Below are 24,567 nucleotides of genomic sequence, written 5' to 3'. Positions count from 1 at the left end.
GCTGTAGATAGACAGCATTCTGTTGGAATTTTGGTTGCATATCTTTTATTTTTTCTGTTGAGAAAAGAAACACATGCATTCCTATCATTAAGCCCGCTTTTTAGTTATTCTGTCTTTTGAGGAGAATCCATCCGTTTCTTCCTTTCATGGAGCTCACTAATTTTCTGTTTTAATAGGATGAATTATTGTCTAGTCCTGCTGCATAGCTGCCATTCTGGGATTTCTTTTTCATTTCACTCTTGGATCATTTCCACTGTTTCTTGTGTTCTCACATCCACTTTATTGGTTTCCATTCTTGTTTGCTGAAGAACACCCTCAAGTAATGTTCTTACATGTCTGAAAATGTCTTTATTCTGCCTTCTTACCTGCCTGATCTTTTGGGTGTAAAAGTCTAGGTCAAAATTACTTACTTTTGGGAGTTTTCAAGACATTGCTCTGTCTTCTACAACTGAGAATTTGATTTTAGGTCAAATTCTTATTTTTGTTTTTTTCCTCAAATCATTTAGAATAATTTTTTTTGGTTATGAAATTTCACAGAATTTGTCTAGATGTCTTTTTCATGAAACTGAGAGTAGGTCATTTCTTCTATTCATTGATTTTATACCTATATTAAATTTCTGATCTTTTATTCTGAGTGATGTTAACATCAGTGTGGGTGGTCCATTTAAAGCCCTTGACAATACCTTTGACAAACACTGCACTTACTAGTTGTTCTCTTTCTTAAGACCAGTTTTGTTCAGGTATTTGTTCACAGGCTTCATGGATTCCTCCCCAACCCAAAGGAGACCGCTGGTAAATGTTGCTCAGTCAGTATTGTTAGTATCATTCTCCTTGCCAGTGATTGGTTTAAGCATGGTGACAAATAAAAGAAGTCCTTCAGGAGTCTGGTTTCCTTCCGTTTATGAAGGTACACCCCTTCTTTTGGATGTGGTCATGTGAGCTCATGATACATGTGGCCATTTTGTCATTGAGAAGAAAGCATGATGATGGATGATGACCCCAACTCAAAATTAACTTGTCTAAAATTGAACTCCTGATTTCCAGTTCTCTCCCCCAGTTTTTCACTTTATCTTTCCAGTTGCTCAGGCCAAAAAATCTTGCCCTTACCCATAACTTTATTGTATGCACATAGAATATGCACAGCCTGCATCCTATTCAGTAGTCGATCCTGTAAACTTCCCCTTCGAATTGGATTTGCAATCTCACTACTTTTTCCTGTTGACACCACTGCCATCCTGGTCCAAGTCACTGCCATTTTTTGCCTGGGTTATCACCACAGAGTAGTGGCATTTTCTTAGGGTTCAGCTAGATAGATGTATGGGTTGCCATAGGCCACATTGGACTTCAGGTTTGCTTAAGAAGATATGGGACAGGAAGCACAGCTTCCCAGCAGAGAAGAATCATAGAGTCTCTGGTAGGGGTCCCTGTAGCAGTCCACAGAGAGAACAGCCAGCTCCGTTCTTTGTGCCTCTCCTCTCTTCCAAGGGAAGCTTTGGTGTGAGTGATGAGACTCACATGGTATGTAACTAACTTTACTTAGAAGCCCCATGTTCCACAAGAGCCATTATCTTATATAACAACCCATGAGCATAGCTTCCAGGATCCCTACAAGGTGCGTGCCTAATTATAGGAGCCACTGAACCAAGGGAAGCCAGCATTACAGCCACTCACCAAGTATTTATTGTTTATTGTTTGTCTCAATCCCAAACAATTTACCGATGGTCATTTTTACCGTAAGTAATGTTGCCTAGTAACACAGCTGGCATTCTGCCTGTATGGTTTCCGGGGGAACAGAGCTAGAATATGAACTGAATTCAAGAGCAATTTCTCAGGCTCAAAGGGAAGGGTTTTGCGAACACTTCGGTCACAAGCAGTCCCATACTGAGAGTTCTCCTGCCTCAGTGCCTCTCCCCCGTCGTCTGTTCTCAGCCAGAGTGATCCTTTCAAATGTATGACAGTCATGTTCCTCTATGCAAACCCTGCAGTGGCTGCCCAGAGCAAGTTGCCTACGGGCCCTACCTGAGATGGTCCCCCGTTATCTCGGATCTCCTGCCTGAGTTGGTTCCTCATGACCTCTCTGATCCTGTTTTCCTCTGACTCTTTTCCTTAGTCATCTGCTCTAATCATCCTTGTTCTTGGTCTGATGTACCAGGCATGTTCTCATCTTAGGGCCTTTGTGACCGATCTTCCCGTGACTGAACATGCTTACTCCTGATAGCTACCTGGTTGAGTCTTCAATTTTTTTTTTAAATGAGATGTATTCTGACTATTTAAAAATTGTAACCCGTGCTACCTCTGGCACTTGTTGTTCTATAATTCTTTACTTTCCCCTTTTTTTTTCTCCCATAGCTTCTCATCTTTTTATGCCTCATAATTTGCTTATTTCTATTGTTTATTGTCTCCTCTTGTTAGCAAGTAAGCCGTAAGAAGGGCAGGATTCTTCTCTTTTGTTCATTGATGTGTCTCAACTGCCTCTGACGGTGCCTGACACATAGTTGATACTTAGCAGGTTTAAGTAACACACGATCACAAAGGGCTTATTGTACACTGAGCATCTAACATATATTCATTCAATCTTCATGAAACCTTCTTGAAATAGGTAGTTTTATTATCCTTTTAAAAATAAGAGTGGAAACAGAGATTGAGAGACTTGCTTCATGTTGCATAGCTCATAAGTGAATCCAAGCAAGCTCACTCTGGGGTCTGTGTTCTTAGCTATATGCAGTTAAGCATCTTTCTGCAAATTTTTTTTTTTTTACTTGATTTTATGTTATTTTTTGGGGGTAAATTTCCCTTTATTGAGTTAGAAGATACGGACATTTTAATGTCTTGACACATGTAGCCCAGTTATTTCCAGGATTCCATCTACCACATGTGAATATATCTTTTTTAAAAATGATGACTATTAGAGTAATTTAATTGACTTCCTTTTGTGCTCTTTCATCTAATAATGAGCTCTTATGGTGTTCCCTAGTGCTTCCCTCAATACTTGGGTGACAAATTATTTTCTTTTTATATCCTTGGAAAGGGGAACTGATACAGGATGGAGGTCAGAGAGGGTTTCACGGATAACCGTGTAGAAGCCTCAGTTAAATAGTTAAATGGTAGGTGAATGTCTTGATTTAACTGTTACCTAAAAGCTTGCCATTTTTAATCTTTTTTTTTCAGATTTTTATTTATTTTTTAAATATAAATTTATTTAATTGGAGGCTAATTTACAATAATGTATTGGTTTTGCCATACATCGACATGAATCTGCCATGGGTGCACATGTGTTCCCCATCCTGAACCCCCTTCCCACCTCCCTCACCATACCATCCCTCTTATCTAAGTGATAGTTCCCTTTGAGAATCTAATGAAAACTATATGAACATCTCACTTGAAAAATGCCTATAAGCACATACTTTATAATTTTTATACAACTTATTGCATTGTAAATTGATTTATATCACAGATCATGTAAAACCAGTTTCTGAAAATGTCTCGTTTTTCTTTTTGTGTAAAATTATTTTGTAAGATCCAAATATTTGATAAAACATTGAATTTTCTTTTCAAAAAGTTAATTTTAATAGGGAGACTGGTTTCTTATAAGTCAGAATTGTGGGGCATTGCCTTTAATATAGCAATGCATGTGTTATTTAAACATTTCTAAACAAATTTTGTTTTAATAGCAACTAAAGCTGAAAACCTGATTTTTAAGATTTGTAGAAATAATTGAAATGAGAGTCAGATCACAAAAGGCAAGGTTTATTTTTTAAACTAAAAACCATTTTAATAGAATTTATTTTTTATAAAGACTTTCTTTTCAGAGAGCAGTTTTAGGTTCACAAGCAAATTAAGAGGAAGAGGAAAGCACAGAGATTTCCCATATAATCCTTCTTCTATTCATGCATAGCCTCTGCTGTTAACAACATCCCCCATCAGGGTGGTGTATTTCTTAAATTTGATGAACCTCCATTGAACATCAATATCACCCAGAGTCCATCGTTTACATTGTAGCTAACTTCTGGTGCTGTATAGACAGATGTGTACTAATATATATTCACCACTATAGTATCATACAGAATATTTTTCCTGCCCTAAAATCCTCTGTGCTCTGCCTGTTCATCCCCCGACTCCCTCCCAGGCAACCACTGATCTTTCTACTGTCACCATAGTTTCGCCTTTTCCAGAATGTCAGTATGTAGCTTTTGCAGATTGGCCTCCTTTACTTAACATTATGCATTTAAGATTCCTCCATGTCCTCCTGTGACTTGATAGCTCATTTCTTTTTAGTGCTGAATAATATTCCATTGTTTGGATGTAGCAGAGTTTATCCATTCACCTACTAGAGGGAATCTTGATTGGCAATTATGAATAAAGCTGTTGTAAACATCCATATGCAGGTTTTGCATGGACATGGTTTCAACTTGGGTGAATACCAAAGAGCACAGTTGCTGAGTTGTAAGAGTATGTTTAGTTTTGTAAGAAACTGTCAAACTTTTCCAAAGTGACTGTACCATTTTACATTTTACCAACAGTATATCAGAATTCCTGTTGTTCCACATCCTCTATAGCATTTGGTATTATCATTATTTTGAAAGTAGCCATTCTAATAGACATGCAATGGTATCTCATTGTTTAAATTGTCATTTCCCTGATGAAATATTCTGTGACATGTCTTTTTCTATGCTTATTTGCTATCTGAATATCTTTTTTGGTGAGATGTCTGTTAAGGTTCTTGGCCCATTTTTAAATTGAGTCATTTTTATATTGAATTTTAAGAGTTCTTTGTTTTTGTTTTTTTCCCCAGCAGCTTGGCAAATATTTTCTCTCAGTCAGTGGTTATTTTCTTATTCTCTTGATAGTGTCTTTTGCAGAGCAGAAGTTTTTAATGTTAATAATGTCTAGCTTATCAATATCCTTACCATTTCTTTCATTGATTGTGCTTTTGGTGTCACATCTAAAACATTATTGCCATACCCATGGTCATTAAGGTTTTCTACTAATGTTATCTATGAAGAATTTTATAGTTTTACATTTTACATTTGGGTCTATGATACATTTTAAGTTAATTTTTCTAAGGGGCCTGGTACTTTCTGTGTTGAAATGTTATTATTGACTCAATTTCTTTAATAAAAATAGGCCTAGTCAAATTGTCTATTTCTTCTTGTGAGAATTTTTGCAGATTATGTCTTTCAAAGAATTGTTCCATTTCCTTTAGGTTATCAGATTTGTGGACATAGAGTTGTTCATAGTATTTATTCATTTTTCACATGTTCATAGGATCTGTAGTGATGCCCATTTTCATTTCTGTTATTAGCAATTTGTATCTGGTTTTTTTGTTTGTTTGTTTTTTTCCTTAGTTAGCCTGGCTAGAGATTTGTCAATTTTACTAATTTTTTTTCAAAGAATCAGCTTGTCGTTTTATTAATTTTGTTCTGCTAATTTTGTTTTTAATTTCATTGATTTCTGCCCTAATTTATTATTATATTTCTTCTCTTGGCACTTTCTACTTTTTAGAAATGGAAACTTAGTTTATTGATTTTAAGATTTCTTTTTCTAATATATGCATTCAATGTTATTAGTATAAATTCCCTTCTATGGATTTTTTTGCTATTTTCCACAGATTGTATTTTCATTTTCATTTAGTCAAAATATTAAAATTTTTTTTGAAATTTCTTCTTTGACTTGTGTTATTTAGCAGTGTGTTGTTTTATCTCCATGTGATTTGAGATTTTTCTTATTATCTTTGTCATTGATTTCTAGCTTAATTTCACTGCAGTCTGAGAGTAGATGTTGTGTGATTTCTTTTTAAATTTGTTGGTGAATATTATCTGTGAGCCTGAGAAGAATATGCATCCTGCAGTTGTTGAAGTAGTCTGCAGAGGTTGGTTATAACCAGTTGATTGACAGTGTTGTTGAGTTCTATGTCTTTATTGATTTTTCTGACTGCTGTGCCTTTTTATTTCTGACAGAGGGGTATTGAAGTCTCCAGCTATAGTAGTGGGTTCATCTATTTCTCCTTGCAGTTCTATCAGTTTTTGCTTCAGGTAGATACACGTTGAAGATTGTTATGTCTTTGTGGAGAACTGACCCCTTTATCATTCTGTAATCCCATATATGCGCTTCCCAGGTGGCTCAGTGGTGAAGAGTCTGCCTGCCAAAGCAGGAGCTGTGGGTTTAATCCCTGGATTGAGAAGATCGCCCTGGAAGAGGAAGTAGCAGCCCACTCCAGTATTCTTGCTGGAATAATCCCATGGACAGAAGGGCCTGGCAGACTACAGTCAGGGGGTCGCAAAGAGTCCTGACTGTACGCATGCATGCACAGTCCCGTCTGTATCCCTCATAACTTTCTTTGCTTTTAGGTCTGCTCTGTATGGAATTAGAGTAGCTAATCTGCCTTTTATTAGGGCTTCCCTGGTGACTCAGACAGTAAAGAATCTGTCTCTAGGTTTGATCCATCGGTTGGGAAGATACCCTGGAGAAGAGAATGGCTACCCACTCCAGTATTCTTGCCTAGAGAATTCCACGGACAGAAGAGCCTGGCGAGCTACAATCCTAAAGAGTTAGGTACAAAAGAGTGAAGGTCACAAAGAGTTGGACACAACTGAGCAACTAACACACAGTCTCTCTTTTACTAGTTTTAGCAGGGTATATCTTTCTCCATCCATTTACTTTTAATCTGTGTCTTTATATTTAAAGTGGGTGTCTGGTAGATAATATAGTTGGGTCTTGGTTTTCAGTCCACTTTAATCTGTCTTTTGATCAAGTCATTTAGACCATTGATATTCAGAGTGATTGTTGATACAATTGGATTAATTTCTTTCATATTTGTTTTCCATTTATTGCCCTTGTTCTTTTTTTCTTTTCTTTTCCTTTCAGTCTTCTTCTGCCTTTTATGGTTTTGAGTGTTTCATCTAATTCTCTTTTCTCACCTTTGTTAGCATATCAACCATACTTCTTTTAAAACTGTTTTTAGTCATTTCTCTATAGTTTCCAGTATATATTTATAACTAATCCAAATCTACTTTCAAATAACACTATACTACTTCATGAGTAGAGAGAATAACTTATAGTAAAATAATTCTAATTCTTCCCTTTCTTCCCTATATCAGTGCTGTCCTTCATGTCACTTCTAGGCATACATAATTGAATCCATTGTTGCTATTATTATTTTCAGCAAATTGTTGTCTATTAGATGAGTTACGACTAAAAATAGTAAGTTTATATTTTACATTCTTCTTCTTTCTTTGATATTCTTCCTTTTTTAGTGTAGCTCTGAGTTTATGACCTATATCATTTTCCTTCCCTCTAAGGAACTTTTAATATTTTTTGGAAGGCAACAGATTTTCTCAACTTCTGTTTGAGAAAGTCTTTATTCTCTTTCTCTTTTGAAGGGTGACTTGGAGGGTACAGAATTCTAGGTCTGTTTGTTTTTCTGCAACATTTGAAATCTATCATTCCACTCTCTTCTTGCTTGCATGATTTCTCAAAAGGAGGTGGTTTTAATTCTTTGTTCCTCTGAAGGTAATGTTTACTTTTTCCTCTGGCTTCTTTCAGGATTTTCAAAATTTATCTTTGATTTTGAACATGATATATCCTGGGTGTGGTAGGTTTGGGTTTTTTTTTTCCTTTTGTATTTTTCTGCTTGGTGTTTTCTGACCTTCCTGGACCTGTGGTTTTGGTATCTGATATTAATTTGGGGAGATTCTCAGTCATTATTGTTTCAAATATTTCTTCTTTTTCTTTCTCTCTTTCTTTTCCTGTTCTTATATGTATGTTAGATACTTTGTAGTTGTCGCACAGTTCTTGAATGTTGTTTTGTTTTATTCAGTGTTTTTTTTCCTTTGCTTTTCAGTATTCTATTTCTTTGCAGGTTTCTGTGATATATCCTCAAGCTCACATAAGTTTTTCCTTAGTCCATCAGTGGTTCTCTTTATTTCCATCACAATTTCAGTTACAATGTTTTTGATCACTAATGTTTCTTGTTGATTCTTAGAATTTCCATCTCTCTACTTATATTGTGCACCTTTTCTTGCCTGCTTTCTACTTTATCCACTAGAGCTATTAGCATATTAATTAGTTGTTTTGAATTCCCAGTCTGGAAACCGCAACATCCTGCCGTATATGAATTTGGTTATGATGCTTACTTTGTCTTTTCATTTTATTTTCCTTTTAGTATGCCTTGTAATATTTTCTTGGTAGTTGGGCACGGGCTTACAGTACTGAGCACACAAACACAGAATCAGGTGGGGCTCTTGGAGATAAACTCACACAAGTATGGGGTTCCCCCTAGTACTGGTCCCCTTGGAGTTTTTAACGCTCATAGTTGTCCACGCAGAGCTTCTCAATTTGTCAATTACAGTTCAGGTTTTCTTACCCTGGCATTGGCTCCCATGGAAGTGTCTGTTCATGAGTTTTGTTCTCAAAAGTACTTAAGAGCTTTTACTTAAAGTAAAAGAGACTGACTTAAATAGGCCTTCTTCAGTAATATGGTGTTGAGATGTGGAAGGAGGGGAGGTGTGTCAAGACCCCATGATTAGATTGCAGCCATTTAGTCAACCTATTCCTCCAGACTGTGAACTTCACAAGTGCTTTTCAGTTTTTTCTCCCACCTTAGGTGGTGGTGCAGGATGGCCAGAGGGAACTGGAGTTGGGTATTTCCCTTCTCCTAGGTCAGTTAGGTTCTAGGAGAAGGCAATGGCACCCCACTCCAGTACTCTTGCCTGGAAAATCCCATGGGCGGAGGAGCCTGGTAGGCTGCAGTCCATGGGGTCGCTAAGAGTCAGACGTGACTGAGCGACTTCACTTTCACTTTTCATTTTAATGCATTGGAGAAGGAAATGGCAACCCACTCCAGTGTTCTTGCCTGGAGAATCCCAGGAATGGGGGAGCCTGATGGGCTGCCATCTATGGGGTCGCACAGAGTCGGACACGACTGAAGTGACTTAGCAGTAGCAGTAATAGTTTCTTAGTTTCTCCTGAGGGCAAACTTTGTCAAGGAGAACAGAATACTTTGGAGTATTTCAAAATATTTTCCCCTTCCCCCTGCCAGAAACCTGAGGAGATTTTTCTTTGATATTCACTGTTAGAACCAGGGGGCTTTCCAGGTGACTCAATGGTAAAGAATCTGCCTGCCAAGGCAGGAGGCACAAGAGACTGGGGTTTGATCCCTGGATTGGGAAGATCCCCTGGAGGAGGAAATGGCAACCTATTCAGTATTCTTGCCTGGGGGAAATCCCATGGACAGAGGAGTCTGGAGGGCTACAGCCCATGGGGTCACAAAGAGTCAGACAGGACTGAGCACACAAACACAGAATCAGGCGGGGCTCTTGGAGATAAACTCACACAAGCATGGGGTTCCCCCAGTACTGGTCCCCTTGGAGTTTTTAACGCTCATAGTTGTCCATGCTGAGCCTCTCAATATGTCAGTTACAGTTCAGGCTTTCTTACCCTGGCGTTGGCTCCCGTGGAAGCGTCTGCTCATGGATTTTGTTCTCAAAAGTTGTGATTCTCTGCATCTGCCTACATCCAGGTTTGGGACTAGTGGTTATGAATCTAAGAAGAGTTGTTGCTTTTTCAGTTTGTTAATCTTTTTACTTTTTTAAAAAGATAGAGTGGTATCTTTCATGCCAGAATGAAAACTGGAAGTCTCTCCTTACTTTTTCTATTACTTTAGTTTCCTTTCCTGGATGCAGCCAGTATTATCAGTTTCTTGTGCATCCTTTCAGAGATAGCCTACTATTCTTAAAATTTTTTAAGTTAAGATGAAATTATTTTGGAGAGATATTTTACTAAAATCCTCTATTTCTATGGATGGTTATACACTCTTTCTTATTATGCTGTCATGTGTGTGTGTTTTTCTGTCTCTGAAATATTTTCCCTTGTCTGATTTTCTGGATTCACTGAATTTTAATTAATTTTATTAGAATTTTAAAATAATCAAGTTAAGTTAGCCTATGCTGCAGTGAAAACAATCCTCAAATTATTTGTGCCAAAAATGCAAGAATTTCTCATTCAAGTCCATGCATTTTGGGCAAGTATCTTCTCTCTACAGGTTTGGCATTGTACTTTCATATCAGTTCAGTTCAGTTCAGTCGCTCAGTCGTGTCCGACTCTTTGCGACCCCATGGACTGCAGCACACCAGGCCTCCCTGTCCATCACCAACTCCCAGAGTTCACTCAAACTCATGTCCATCGAGTCAGTAATGCCATTCAGCCATCTCATCCTCTGTCGTCCCCTTTTTCTCCTGCCCCCAATCCCTCCCAGCATCAGAGTCTTTTCCAATGAGTCAGCTCTTTGCATGAGGTGGCCAAAGTACTGGAGTTTCAGCTTTAGCATCATTCCTTCCAAAGAACACCCAGGACTGATCTCCTTTAGAATGGACTGGTTGGATCTCCTTGCAGTCCAAGGGATTCTCAAGAGTCTTCTCCAACACCACAGTAGCTGCCTCTATAATTACAGAGACAATGGGAAAGAGAGGTTTGGAACCTAGTGTCAACAGTTAAATACTTCCATTGGGAGTTTATTTATCAATTCTACTCACATTTCATTGGTCAACATAAATCACATGACTATGCCTGACTTCAAGAGGGAGAAGGAAAGCCTAGAAGGAAAGGGGAAGTGGGTATTGTTAATATCCCTTGTATCTTTGTTATTCTTATGGAATGTTTTTTTGTTTTTTGAGAGGAGTCTCCTCAAGTCCCTAACCCTGATTGTAGATATACCTTTGTGGAATGTCTGCTTGACTCCCACTCCATGCCCCTAAAACAGTGAATATCTTAGAAAATCAAATGGCTTCACTTCTTACCTCTTTGTTTAGAATTCTGCCAAGATCATTATCTTTGTCAGAACATTTTGATCAGTTCTGTATCTGCCAATTCTCTTCTTCAGACTGGTGATTTTTCTGTGTACACCCTATTCTGTGTTGATAAATAGTATAGGCTCACAGCCTGGCATGAGATTTTATTCTGTCTTCTTCTCTTAAAGGATAGTCAGAGTCTGTTGAAGGTTGCAGTTAGTATCTAGCCCCGTGAATTTGACGGCGGGACAGACTGAGCATTGGCCTCTGGTGTGTACCTCAGTGAAGCAGACTTGTAAGCTAGCTCTGAGGATACAGCCCATCAATGACACATTGCTTCTCCATTCCCATTTTTCTTACTTTAAAATATCTTTGTGGAAGCTCAGAATTTCAGGGGTGGGGGCAATACTCCTTTTTAATTTCCAGTCTCTTGCTGAAGTTTTCCTTTTTATGTTGACTAAATTATCTTAGAGATTAGTGGAACAGGGGTCTAGTCAAATATGTATTCCTAGGTTATCCTCTAAGTTTTGTTCCTCCTTTTAAACTGACTGTTTGGATGCAGGTTGATTCAGGTATTTAACAAGAAGAAAAGAAATAGTTTAAAACTTGTTATTTTCTGGAGACATTAGGTTCCATCTGAAAATGTATATAAGGTAGGGTATGCAAATATATTGGATTTATGTGCTGAAGACAAGAAAGTTCACTTCTGTTCTCTCATTCTCTGCTTCCCTTATCTCCTCTAAAGGTTGTAAAAGAGAACCTTATAAAGTGGTTAATATTGTTTGTTCAATAAAATGTTTGAAAGTCTATATATTGGTTCTTGTTTTGTTTTTGTTAGTGCATGTCATATATTTGCCATCATTTATTTAATAAATTTTTATTGTATACCTGTGAGCTAGGAGATGATGATACTGGGGGTTACAAATGATAGCTTCTGCCCTCCTGAAACTTCCTTTTTTAGTCGGGTACGCAAACATTAAACAGATATTAGATGATAGGCTCTATGATGAGAAATTAAGTCTGTTTAGAGTGTGATGGGAGAAGGCGATGGCACCCCATTCCAGTACTCTTGCCTGGAAAATCCCATGGACGGAGGAGCCTGGTGGGCTGCAGTCCATGGGGTCACTAAGAGTCAGACATGACTGAGTGACTTCACTTTCACTTTTCACTTTCATGCACTGGAGAAGGAAATGGCAACCCACTCCAGTGTTCTTGCCTGGAGAATCCCAGGGACTGGGGAGCCTGGTGGGCTGCCGTCTGTGGGGTCGCACAGAGTCAGACATGACTGAAGCGACTTAGCAGCAGCAGCAGAGTGTGATGAGTGTTGGTTGGGCTTCCCCAGTGGTTCAGCAGGTCAAGAACCCACCTGCAGTACAGCAGACACAGGAGACTCAGGTTCAGTCCTTGGGTTGGGAAAATCCCTTGGAGGGGGAAATGACAACCTGCTCCAGTATTCTTACCTGGGAAATCCCATGGACAGAGGAGCCTGACGGGCTTCAGTGCAAAGAGTCTCAAAGAGTCAGACACAATTGAGTAACTAAGCCCACATGCACAGGTGTGGGTTATTTCAGATAGGGTGATGGGGATGGCCTCTTTGCAGGAGGTGGCATTTGCAGTCTTCTGAAGATGGGCAAGAACAAGGCATACTCAAAGGAAGGCACTTTCCCAGCAGAGGGATTAGCAAGTACACAGGCCCTGATGTGGGAGTAAGCTTCTTGAACTTGAGGAATGGCAGGAGAGCTGGTGTAGCTAGCATAGAGGAAAGGAAACTTTAGGGGGACCACAGATATTTTCTACATTTGATGGAAAACAAGTGGAGAATTTTTGAGCACAAGTGGAGTGAATAAATTTATAGTCTAAAAAGATCACTTTGGGAGCTCCTTGGTGGTCTAGTGGTTAGGATTAGATGCTTTCACTGCTTGGTTCAGGCTCATTCCCTGGTTGGGGAACTGAGATCCTGCAAGCTCTATGGTGTGATGTGGCAAAAAAAAAAAAAAAAAAAATCACTCTAGTGACTATGTGGAGAATTAAGGGGTGAGCAGATTTATGGGTACCAGTTAAGAGGCTCCTTTAATTGTTTGGGCCAGAAATGATGATGGCTGCGACTAGGTGGTTGCAGTGGGTGGGAAAGAAGTGGTCAGATTTAAAACATCCAGCCTTTTGAAAGTAGTGTTGACACAACTTGTTGATGGATTAGATGTGAGGGTGTGAGGTAAAGAAAATAATAAAAGTGACTGCCAGATTTCTGGGCTGAGCAGCTAGAAGAATGGTGGCGTTGTTTACTGAGGTGCAGAGCAGGGAGTAGGCAAAGGTTTAGGATACTGTGTTAAGAGTTGTATTTGATACCCGGTTAGATGAACAGACAGGTCTTTGAATTTGCAAGGTTAGTGCTCAATAGAGAGAGATCTGGGCTAGAGATACTATCTATATGCTGACAAGTTCCAGGTTTGAATTTAAGGCCTTTAGCCTGGATAAGATCTAGAGGTAAATGGCAGTGGAGAAAAGGGGATAGAGTGGCCCTGGGCTCTCTAACATTTTGAGTTAGGAAACAGGCAGAGGAGGAGCAACTCCCGAGGAAAAGGAGAGAACCAGGAAGTGTGGCATCTTGCCATCCAAGTGAAGAAGGTTTTCAACAATGAGGGAGAGAAATGCTGCTGGCGAGTCAGCCATGATGAGTCCTGATTGTTGACCTTTGGATTTCATGAGGGGTAGAGGTCATCAGTGACACTGCAACAGCCCTGGGCAGAGAAGAGGGGAGGGAATGGAATTGTGAGATGCTGAAATGCTGACGAGAGAGTGTTGTCTGGAAGATGTTAATAAATGGGAGCAGATTAACAGGGCCATACTGACAGGGAAAGTTTTGTGGTCCAGGAGGGCTGCCCCCTTTTCTTCTCTTTAAGGTGAGTGATCCTTATGGTATGTTTGATACTGATGGGCATGATCCCTAAGGAATGGAGAGAAAAGATGTGAGATTTTTGTCACCTTACGTTGATATTCTCCATTTAAAAAAGCAATCCACAGCTGGTTGGGGTTGGATTAGAAGTTTTCTCAACTCACCCTCTTCAGGGAACCTTTGTACTTTTCTTTTGCTTTCCTCTTTTTTGGCTTGCTTAGTCTTATTGTGTATCTTGATAGATTTCTATCTTTTGCATTTCTGGTAAATGGTGATTATTAGGAAGTGGAACCAATTGTGTATTTAAAAATATGTGAAAGACATTTACCAGAGAACATGTTTGCCAAGGCCCATTGTTTACCACAAAAAGGAAACCACTGACTTCTTGTTATATCAGTGAAGATAAAATTATTTTGTGAATACAGTACTTCTTTTGTAAGTAGCATTTTTCAAACTATGATGAAAAGAAATTTATTTTTTGAAAACAGTAAACTAATGGGAAATGTAGACTTTTGTTGCAAGTGGGAATTTATTTAGTGGGAGCCCTTAACATTTTTTTATTTCTCTAAAGAACATTTAAAATTCTTCTTATTGTGAAGATATTTTCATTTAGATTATGAAAAAATACAGTTTATGACATTTAGAAGTTAGGTGTCTAGTTCTTAATTTCTTGAAATGTAATGAAAAATTTTAACCAATTTTAAGGGAGAAAATGTAGCAGTACAGGGTGGTGGGAATATTTTTCACTCTGAAACAAAAAGGAAATCTATAATGTAATGTAAATATGGTTAATATTATAGTGACGATATATTCAAGGGTAACTAGACCATCCATCACAACCTAGTGTCTCTCCTCCTATTGTAAATTCTTGCTTCATAAAAAAAAAGTCCTCGGGTGAAGTTTGATTTAAAAAAAAACAAAATTTATAGAAGATGAGGATGTTATGATAGCAGATCTGGGCTTACTGGAGACCAGCCTTCTTGGACCCTTGGATTTTTTACTTGGAATTTTGTTCCCTACTTCTGTCCTCCAATAACCCCCACGTCCCATACCTATTCAAAAAAAAACAAACAAAACCCCTATATCTTTGGCAATAATAAAGTCTCCCAACTTCTGAGTATCTAAGAAATGTACCTATGGACAAGCATCTCAGAAAACCTAGAGATTATAAAATGTTCTGATTCTAAGCAGCGTTGTATTATAGATATAACTTTGTTGCATAAATGTGATTCTTAACTTATTTTTTGCCTATGTATAAGTTGCACATAAGGAAATAAATGTATGTTTGTATGTCAGATAGTGATAAATGCAATGATAAAACAAAATGGAAATAGGGCAGTGACATGGGAGGTCCTCTGAATCACCTTTTTGTCATTTACCTACCAACTGAGAATAATAATAACCTTTCTGTTTAGAGTTGCATGGATTTCATTGTGTGTAACATGCACCTAGTTTGATACCTGGTATCATACCAGATTGTTGAGTACATATTATTCTACTCCCTTTCTTTCTATAATTTGAGTCAGCCAAATCTGCAGTCTAGTGCCGTATAATACAGAGTATGGTAAAACTATGAGTTTAAACTAGAATATTTGTTTAAACCATGTCCTTTATGTGGTTTTGAAGTTCTTGTTGAAAAAGTAAATGATAACACAAATGAACCTCAAAGAGACCTCATGTTTAGTGAAATAAGCCAGTGACAAAAGGACAAATACTGTATGATTCCACTTAAATAAGATACCTAGAGTAGTCACTTTCCTGCATTGGAGAAGGAAACGGCAACCCACTCCAGTGTTCTTGCCTGGAGAATCCCAGGGACAGGGGAGCCTGGTGGGCTGCTGTCTATGGGGTCACACAGAGTCGGACACAACTGAAGCGACTTAGCAGCAGCAGCAGCAGCAGAGTAGTCAAAACAGAGTAGTAGTATTAGAAACAGAGTAGAATGCTTGTTGCCAGGGCCTGGGAGGAGGGAGCGGAAGAGGAGTTATTGTCTAGTAGATACAGAGTTTCAGTTTTGAAAGATAAAAAGATTTCTGGAGACGGATGGTGGTGGTCTTTGTACAACAGTGTGAATGTACTTGGTACCATAGAGCTGTATGCTTAAAGTGGTTAAGATGGTAAATTATATATTATATGTACCTTACTTTTTTAAAAAGTAAATGATGAAACTACTTTATGTTGATAAGGCTTGCCCTCACTGCCCATTTTTGGTTAAATGTTAAATTTTATTAGTTAAATTTTTTTCTTTCCATTTTATTTAGGTATAATTGACATGAACAGTGATTAAGGTGTACAGCAACATGACTTATATATATGGTGAAGTGATTATAAATCAAGTTGTTCTTGACTAAATCATGAAATAGTGGGTTGCTGTTTGTACATCATAAATCTGTGTGAGATTCCTAGAAACTGGAAAGTTTCGATTATCAGAAATTTCCATCATCTTAACTTCCAGAGGTATCAGATCTTAAACTGTTGCTTTGAGAGCAAAGCTTATAGTATGGTTGGATAAGACTTCTTTGTTTTACATGTCAATTAAAAAATATGTATTGAGCCCTCATTATGTTGAATGGATAACAGTAACAAGATTTTGTGCTATATGTTGGCTGTTTTTCTAAATTTACACGTAGTAACACTTATAATACTTCTAACATTTATAATCCTTATAAAAAGTCTTTGAAGCTCTTATGGTTGAGAAACCCAAGCCTGTGATTTAAAAAGTGATTTTCTTTAAAAATGACTTTAGAGGAATTTAATGCATAGAAGCAAAGGGAGGGCATTCTAGATGGAAGGAAGATCTGGGCATAGGAAGGAATGGCGTGTGTTTGCACAGAGCAGAGTTCTAGAGAACATTAGGGAGATGAGCTAGCAGTTTGTTCTCTTCCACTAGGACCTCGACTGTGAGGCTAAGGGATTTCTGGACTTTATTCTGTAAGCATTGGGAGTACCACTGAATTACCGAGTCAGGGAGCTTTGTGATCAGAGTCATACAATTTGAAAGATACACACGGGAGCAGTATCTGAGGTGCATCAGAATAGTGAGAGAGGGGAGGTGAGAAGCCTTGTGGAGTCCTTTTGACAGAAGGGTATTTTAGTATTGCAGTGGTTGGGGTCAGAGGGTAAATGGCTGACTTGATGAGTTGAGACTTGAAGAAGTAGAGGCCCAAACTGTAGTAAGAGGAAATACAGAGAAGTCTGTGATGCATGAATGTAAGATTTTTTTTTCCCCTTAATGGTCATCTGAATATACAGGTCAGATATAGGTTTGGCTTCAAAAAGGGAGGGTTCGGAGGGCCCAAGAGCCCAGGAAGAGGGACTTTAGTAGCCTTGAACTGAATTTGATAAGTTTATATTAGGCATCTTCTTTCAGTTTGAGAGATGAAGTTATCTGTAGAGAGTATAGGACTGTGGTGGTCCTGAGACTTGAAGGATAGAAAAGTTTCAGCCTTTCTAAGAGACAACTCAGGAGGGCCAAACATCAGTCTTTAGAGTGTGAGATAGAATACTAGTAATAATAATGTACTTCTGTTAGTCTTTTATACAAATAAATTACATGCAGTAGAGTCTCTTTTATACAATATTGATTGTATAATCTACTAGTAGTTGGGATCATGTTACATAGGGATGAAGAATCATAGGGAAGATATGTGCCTTAAATGTTTTATAGTCAAGTGTATAAATGCTCAGTCTTTTGATGTAGAGCTGAGGCCTTCTCTTTAGGATATTTTAAAAGTGACTTGCCTTTTTCAAACTGTTCAGCTTAAGTTTCAGAGACAAAGCATTTTCTTTTTGCACTCATATTTTTGATATCATATTTAACTAAGATATATAACTATAGTAAATACAATTAGCAAAGGTGAATTTTGGACAAATACAAGATAACTTACTCTTGGTAGGCATGCACTTCAGTCGTTGGGAGAAAAATGAGGTGCTGTACCAAAGAGGACTCCTCATTCCCTACAAAAGGAAATGGAAACTTGGGAGTTATGGTTTATCAGTGGTTTTAGGACTCATGAGAATCTGGTTTTATCTTGAATCTAATGCTTTTCCTGTTATATAGTGTTGCAAGTTGATAAGGAATAATATGTGAAATATTGTTGAGTGGTGAAGTGATAGACTGTATATATATTTTTTAATATAATAGCTTTATTGAGATATAATTCACATACCATGCAAGTCACCAGTTAATAGAGTACAATTTGAGGTTTTTGTGTATTGACAGAATTGTGCAGCCACAACCACAATTGATTTTAGAATATATTCATCATCCCCTAAAAGAAATCCTGTATTCATTACCTCCCCATCTCCTCACTGTCCAGAGTCAACCACAAATCTGTCTTTTCTCTATATATTGATAGATTTGTCTGTTCATATAAATGGAATAATGTAATGTGTAACCTTTTGTGACTTGCTTCTTTCACTTAGCCTAATTATTTCAGATTCATCTATGTTGTAGCATGTACCAGTATTTTTTATGGCACACTCCACTGGATGGATACACCACATTTTATTTATCCATTCATCAGTTGATGACATTTGTATTGTTTCTGCCTTTTGACTGTAATACAAATAATGCTATTATGACAGTTTCTGTAGTATAGGGTTATCACAGATAATGCTATTGTGAACATTTGTACACATATTTTTGCATGGATTTATGTTTTAATTTCTCTTGCTGTATACCTGGGAGTGGAATGGTTAACACATATTTTATTTTTATTTTTGAGGAACTGCCAAACTGTTTTCCAAAGTGGCTGTACTATTTTATATTCCTACCAGCAGTGTGTGAGGAGGGTTCTAGCCATACACTTACCAACACTTATTATCTTTGTTTTGATTATGGCCTTCTTAGTTGTTATATATATGTTTTAAAATGATTATATTTTTCTAACTATAAATGCCCTTTGAAGATATTTTGGAAAATACAGAAAAGCATGAAAGATAAAAACATCATTTATTTTAAATCACTATTTAGAAATAGTATTAAGTTATTTATCTCTGTTTCAATGTAATTTTTAAAAAATGGATAAAATTATATATAATTTTGAGTCCTGCTCTTTTTTTTAATTGTTTAATATCATTCTGCCCCCCTTGTTTTTGAAATTGTATTTTAATTTTATCCGATCAAAGAATGTCTATTCTGTTCTCTCTGGCTTTTGTGTTCTTATTTCTTATTACTTTTTAAAATTTTACAGTTATTACAGAGGAGCCAGACATGGAGTAGGGATAAATATTTGCAGTTAATCTAACATGTTTAACTAGAAATTACTTCTAGGTTAACTGTAGCATAATGTTCCATCTGCTGAGTAAACCATAATTTAGCCAACTATTTTCTCTATTTCAGGCATTTATATTCCTTAGAATTTTTCTTTATAAATAATGTAAAAATTCTTTTAAAATAATGTAAAAATTTTTTCTTTATAAATAGTGTTAAAAAATTTGTATATAAAATTCTCTCTGCATTTTGCATTCGTGGGAACGCAGTTACTGGGTCAACGGCTATGAACATATTAAAGATTCTTGTTACGTATTGAAAAATTTACTTTTCAGAATGGTTGTCAAATTTACATTTCCTGGTGGCTCAGACGGTAAAAGCGTCTGCCTACAATGCCTACCATGTGAGAGACCCGGGTTCAATCCCTGGGTCAGGAAGATCTCCTGGAGAAGGAAGTGGCACCCCACTCCAGTACTCTTGCCTGGAAAATCTCATGGATGGTGGAACCTTGTAGGCTATAGTCCATGGGGTCACAAAGACTTGGACATGACTGAGCGACTTCACTTCTAGCAAATGTATACTTATTCCTTTCTTAGTGTCCCTTCACTAGCAATGAGTAAATGGGTGACAGTGAATTTTAAGGTCATTGGAGCAGGCATCTTTCGGGTTTGTTCACTGATACATGTATTGCTGGTAGATAGTAGGCCCTGAATATATGTGGAATTACTCCCAGTAGGAAAGAGAAGAGTTTCTCTGAAAGAAAAGGAAATAATTTGCCATTCACCATTCCAGGGCTTCCCTGGTGGCTCAGTGGTAAAGAAGCTGCCTGCAGTGCACAAGCCACAGGAGATAGGTGCAGGTTCAGCCCCTGGGTTGGTGAGATTCCCTGCAGAAGGAACTGGCAACCCACTCTAGTATTCTTGCATGGAGAGGTCCATGGACAGAGGATACTGGCAAGCTACAGTCCATGGGGTTGCCAAGAGTCAGACACTACTGAAGCGACTTAGCACGCACTTAGCATACACACACACTCCAGAAGAGTAGCCTTGTTATACTGATCATTAACAGCTTGTGTTTTCATAAAAAAGGGATGAAGGAGTAAAAATGAAGCTTATTTGAGGAACTTGTTTTAAATTTTATTTTGTTTGAACATTTACACGTTTTGGAAGTCAGAGTGACACTTTGAAATCTTAGCTTCTATCCCTGTTTCTTTACCATCCTTTATTGGTAACCAATCCCCTTGACTCTCCCACCCCCTGCCTCTTTTGTTAAGCAGTTTCTTATGGATCTTTACAGTACTTGTTAGTAAAATTTAACCAAAAAGTATAGATATTTTTTCTTTTCTTTTTGCCTCCCCTTGTTAAGAACACAGACTATAACAATATATATGTACATACTCTGATGATGTTTCTATGGAAATACAGAGTGCTTCCTTAATCATTTTAATACTCACATCATATTCGTTATAGCGGATGCATCATAGATGATTTTACCAATCCTCTTAGGTTGTTTTCAGTGTTTCACTTTTATAGATTATCCCACTATAATCTTGCTGTACACTATATTTTGTGAGTGTGTAATTGTATCTGTAGGAAAATGTACCAGGAAGAGGATTGTTGGGTCAAAGAATAAGTGCATTCTTGATATTGTAGATGTTGTTACTTCCACTAGCAATAGAGAATGCTTATTTCTTGGAGTGCCTTAGGGTACCTTTTGAAAAGGTCTGTAGGGTCATTGCCCCCAAATGTATGTATACTCAAGTACTGTGGAAGGACTGTTATGATGATGACCCTTGTATCATCAAGAAACAGGTAATTTTGCATAGATGGTGAGGAAATTCACGATGTACTTGAAAAAAATGTTACCAGTGATGAAAGATTTAACTTAGAACCTATAAATGACAAATACTCCTTGTTTTTTCTCTCCAGACAGATTCTTTCCCTATATAGTTGAGATTTTTTAGTAAGTAAGTTCTTGGCTAAATTCTCAAGTTTTAAAAACTAAGTTCAATAATGATATATGTTATATGAAACCTGCCAAGTGTTACAACTATTGTTTTAAACGTGGCTGTTATTAGTAACTAATAACCTACCATGTTTCTTTTCTCTCTCTCTTTTTTTTCTTTGTCGCTTAGCCTTTAACATTCCACATTCTGCATTGTACATGGTGAATCACTACTGTTTTGCACCAGTGTGCCCACTTGTGTGCCTATAAAGTACAAGCTCCAGATTGAAAAAGCTTCTAGATGGATCCTTTCCATGTTTGGTGTTTTTTCTACAAACTCTGTGCCTCAGCAACCCTTTCTAAGTGGTAAGTGGTATGTATGTATTGTGCTTTTAAAAAGGAATAATAGGGATTTATAAAACAGCTTTCATTTGAATTACCTTCCCCTTTTTTGTGCCATATTCTCTTTTTACACATGGGTAAGCACCTATTCTTTTGTGTATGTGTGGTAATTTTCAAAATCATATCTAAGAATAACAATAATACCTAATTTTTGGAGACTTCAGAATATTTTTCCATATTATAATCTGGGTATAGTATAATATGCAATATTTATGAAGAATACAAAAATATGTAAACACCTTTTTGTGCACTTTTATATGCTCTGTATTATCTATTGATATTTTATAATTTCATTTTCATTTTGAATGAGGTACAAGTGGTACTTACTGATGTCATAAGATCATAGTTTATATTTATTTCATAATTAGAGATTTTTACTACAAGTGTTTTTTAAATAATGATCTAAATTTATATTTACTGCTATAGGTGATTACCATTTTTAGTGTTTATTACAATAAGTGAGCTTGCAAAACTAGGTTTACTAAAACTAGTTTTATTTGGGAAGAAAATTATTTTATGGAATGATAAAAATGTTAGAAGTAAAAAAGCTGTGAAAATAAAAGAGTAATCTCACTCCCAAACTAGAACTTGCATGGTAAGTGAATTGTGTTAGTATTTTATGATTTGTTATTGGTTCTGTTTTCATTTTGCTAGAGCCATGGATTCCAACTTTACGTCTGTACTCTATATTCTCTTATTATAAGGCTGAGGTAGTTCTTCCTATTTCTATCTTTTCCTACCTACTTAGGTATTTTGAGTCCACTGGTGGACATCCTCTTCCTAACAACTGTAAATTATGTGCACATTTATGGAATTGATAAGAGAAGTATGTAATGCCAGCTCTTCTTTTTATAGCATGGCACTGTGTGTCCCTTTTTGTATTTTTAACCTTTTTTTTGCAAGCATAGGTGCTAGTTAGCCAATATGTTTCTTGAACATCTCTGAGATTTATTTAAAACACACGTTTTGGGGTGGGGTGCAGAGGAGTAAAATTGAGCAAAACAAGTTGCTGACATGGGAAACCATTAAAATTATTGATGTAAAATATTGAAGACTCATTTTGAGTGTCAGTCAACAAGAGTTACCAAATTTTTATTTATAAATAAAATATATATGATGACAGCACTGTAAAGAGGTAAGTTTCCAAATAGAAACCATGTAGTTAGACGAGGAGGTCGAATGAAGAATGAGGTACTCTTTAGCTCTAATTCTGATAATTATTTGCATAGTGTTCTTAAGTGCAAGTTAATTAGTCTTCGTAGCCCTTGGTTTCCTCATCTATGAAATGAGTGGATTAACTAAATAATTTTATAAGGTTTTTTTTGGTGCTTTCATATACACAACACTTTATGTCTATAATGAACAAGTTGATAGATATTTGTTTTTTTAGGATACCTTTTCTTTCCCAACCTATCTGATAGAGATATTTTTAGACTACTTTCTTTGAATAGTGGGGTTAGAATAAGGTCCCACTGTCAATTAGTTATTGTCTTTGGATTGTGATAGCTTTCTTTTATTTTTTTTCTTCACATTCTTATCCTTCTGTCGTCCTGACTATTAGAATTCTTCACTTAACTCATTTGTTCCTTTTCTGTCTCTTGTATCTTATTAGTGACTCTCATCATGTTTCCTTGACCTGTTTAGTATCCATCGTTTTCACCTTCGTATTTTCCAGGATCACTGCATCTTATACCAGTGATTCTGATCTTGGGACCCTTTTAAAAAATACAGATTCCTTCTAAAAATGAGCTTGGGAGAAGGGTGAGCTTGGCAGAAACCAGTATTACTAGCTCACCAGGACTGGAGTCCCAAGGTCTCATAGCCTGTCACTTCTTGCTTTAGATCACAGCATCACTTAGTTGCACTTCTGAGGCCTTGGAGTCTCCTCTCATGATCATAACACTCTATCTGTTCTTTTTCTTTATTATGACTTGTTTCTTGGCATTTTCTTGCTTTTCTAATTAAAACCCAATCCTCGTGATCGTATTCACAGCAGCATCTTATGTTCTGTTGCCTTTTTAACATTCCGGAGACCCTGTCCAAACCACAAACTTAAGTTAATTTGCCAAATATATATTTCCTAGTTCTAGCTGCCTCATGCAGTTGGAAAAGGTCACATAACTAAGTTTGGATCTAGTAGGCAGTCATTTACTTTATCTCTAAACTAGTTCTTTCCAAGCTTGGCTTTTTACCCTTCTTTAGAAGACCCCACACCTTGTCACAGTCAAGTTGCCTTTTGGGGGTAACCTAGCATACTTCTTGACCTGTTCTTTTTTACTTAAGAATTTTTCAGTGCCTAAAGAGGAAGTATTATATCTTATTATAATTTTTATTATAGAAAATTTAAGACATATAAAAGTTAACAGACTAGTGTAATGAATCCCCTTGTATTCATTACTCAGGTTCAGTAATTATCATATCATAGCCAAATTGTCTGTCTCTCACCAACTTCCCTCCCATTCCTATACTGTTTTAAAGAAAATCCTAGGCATCATAAAATTTATTTGTATTTTTACCATTGATACCGTTATACCATTATTAACTTTAAAAAAGCAATTCCAATATAGCCAAATATCCAGTTAATGTTAATTGTAATTCTCACATATTTTATTTATGTATTTATTGGCTGGACCTCATGGAATGCAGGATCTTAGTTCCCTGTGCAGGGATGGAATTTGTGCCCCCTGCAGTTGAACTGTGGAGTCCTAGCCCCTGGATTCCCAGGGAAGTCCCCTCACACATTTTAAAAACAGTTGACTGGATAGGCTCAGGGTCTAGTTAAGCCCTTTCCCCATTGCAGTTGGTTGATTTTTCTCTTAAGGTTTCATCATCCCCTCCCTTTTTGTCTTTAAAATTTATTTGTTGAATAAATTGGTCTTTGTCTCGTAGATGTGGATATTCCTGATTACATTCCTGGGCCGTGATTAAGCATACTCATCTGACCTTTGTATTTCATGTTAATCGGTAGTTGGATCTAGAGAATGCTTAGACTCCAGTTCAGATTCTTTTAGCAAGGCTTTGTCTTTGGACACGTCTTTTTCTGCTATTTAGTTGCCATTTGTGCTCCATGCTATAGATCAGATCTTATGTTTTCTGTAAGGAGGCAGATAGTGTATATTTTAGGCCTTATGGCCCATCTGGTCTCCTCTGCTGCTATTACTAAATTCTGCTGTTGTAATGAGAAAGCTGCAATTGACAAAATGTAAATGAATGGGCATGACTGTATTCCAGTAAAACTATATTTACAAAAATAGGTGATGGGCTTCCTGCTTGAGATCTATTAAATCATTAAGATTTACAAAATGGTGATTGTAACTTTACTGTTTTTA

At 37.1% G+C, this 24,567-nt stretch overlaps 1 protein-coding gene across 6 annotated transcripts in view; it reads left to right on the top strand.

Moving 5' to 3' along the window:
- FRYL (FRY like transcription coactivator) overlaps window positions 1-24,567 on the top strand; it is a 263,407-nt gene that overhangs the window by 20,791 nt on the left and 218,049 nt on the right. For all 6 annotated transcript variants that reach the window (XM_040238172.1, XM_040238170.1, XM_040238168.1 and 3 more), the window contains exon 2: window positions 21,027-21,202. The gene's annotated coding sequence lies outside the window, so the exon portion shown is untranslated. The remainder of the gene's footprint in view (window positions 1-21,026; window positions 21,203-24,567) is intronic.

The sequence above is a fragment of the Oryx dammah genome, unplaced genomic scaffold (genome assembly GCF_014754425.2).
Source record: "Oryx dammah isolate SB20612 unplaced genomic scaffold, SCBI_Odam_1.1 HiC_scaffold_3, whole genome shotgun sequence".
In the NCBI taxonomy this organism is placed as follows: Eukaryota; Metazoa; Chordata; class Mammalia; order Artiodactyla; family Bovidae; genus Oryx; species Oryx dammah.
This window is presented reverse-complemented; position numbering and strand designations above follow the sequence as displayed.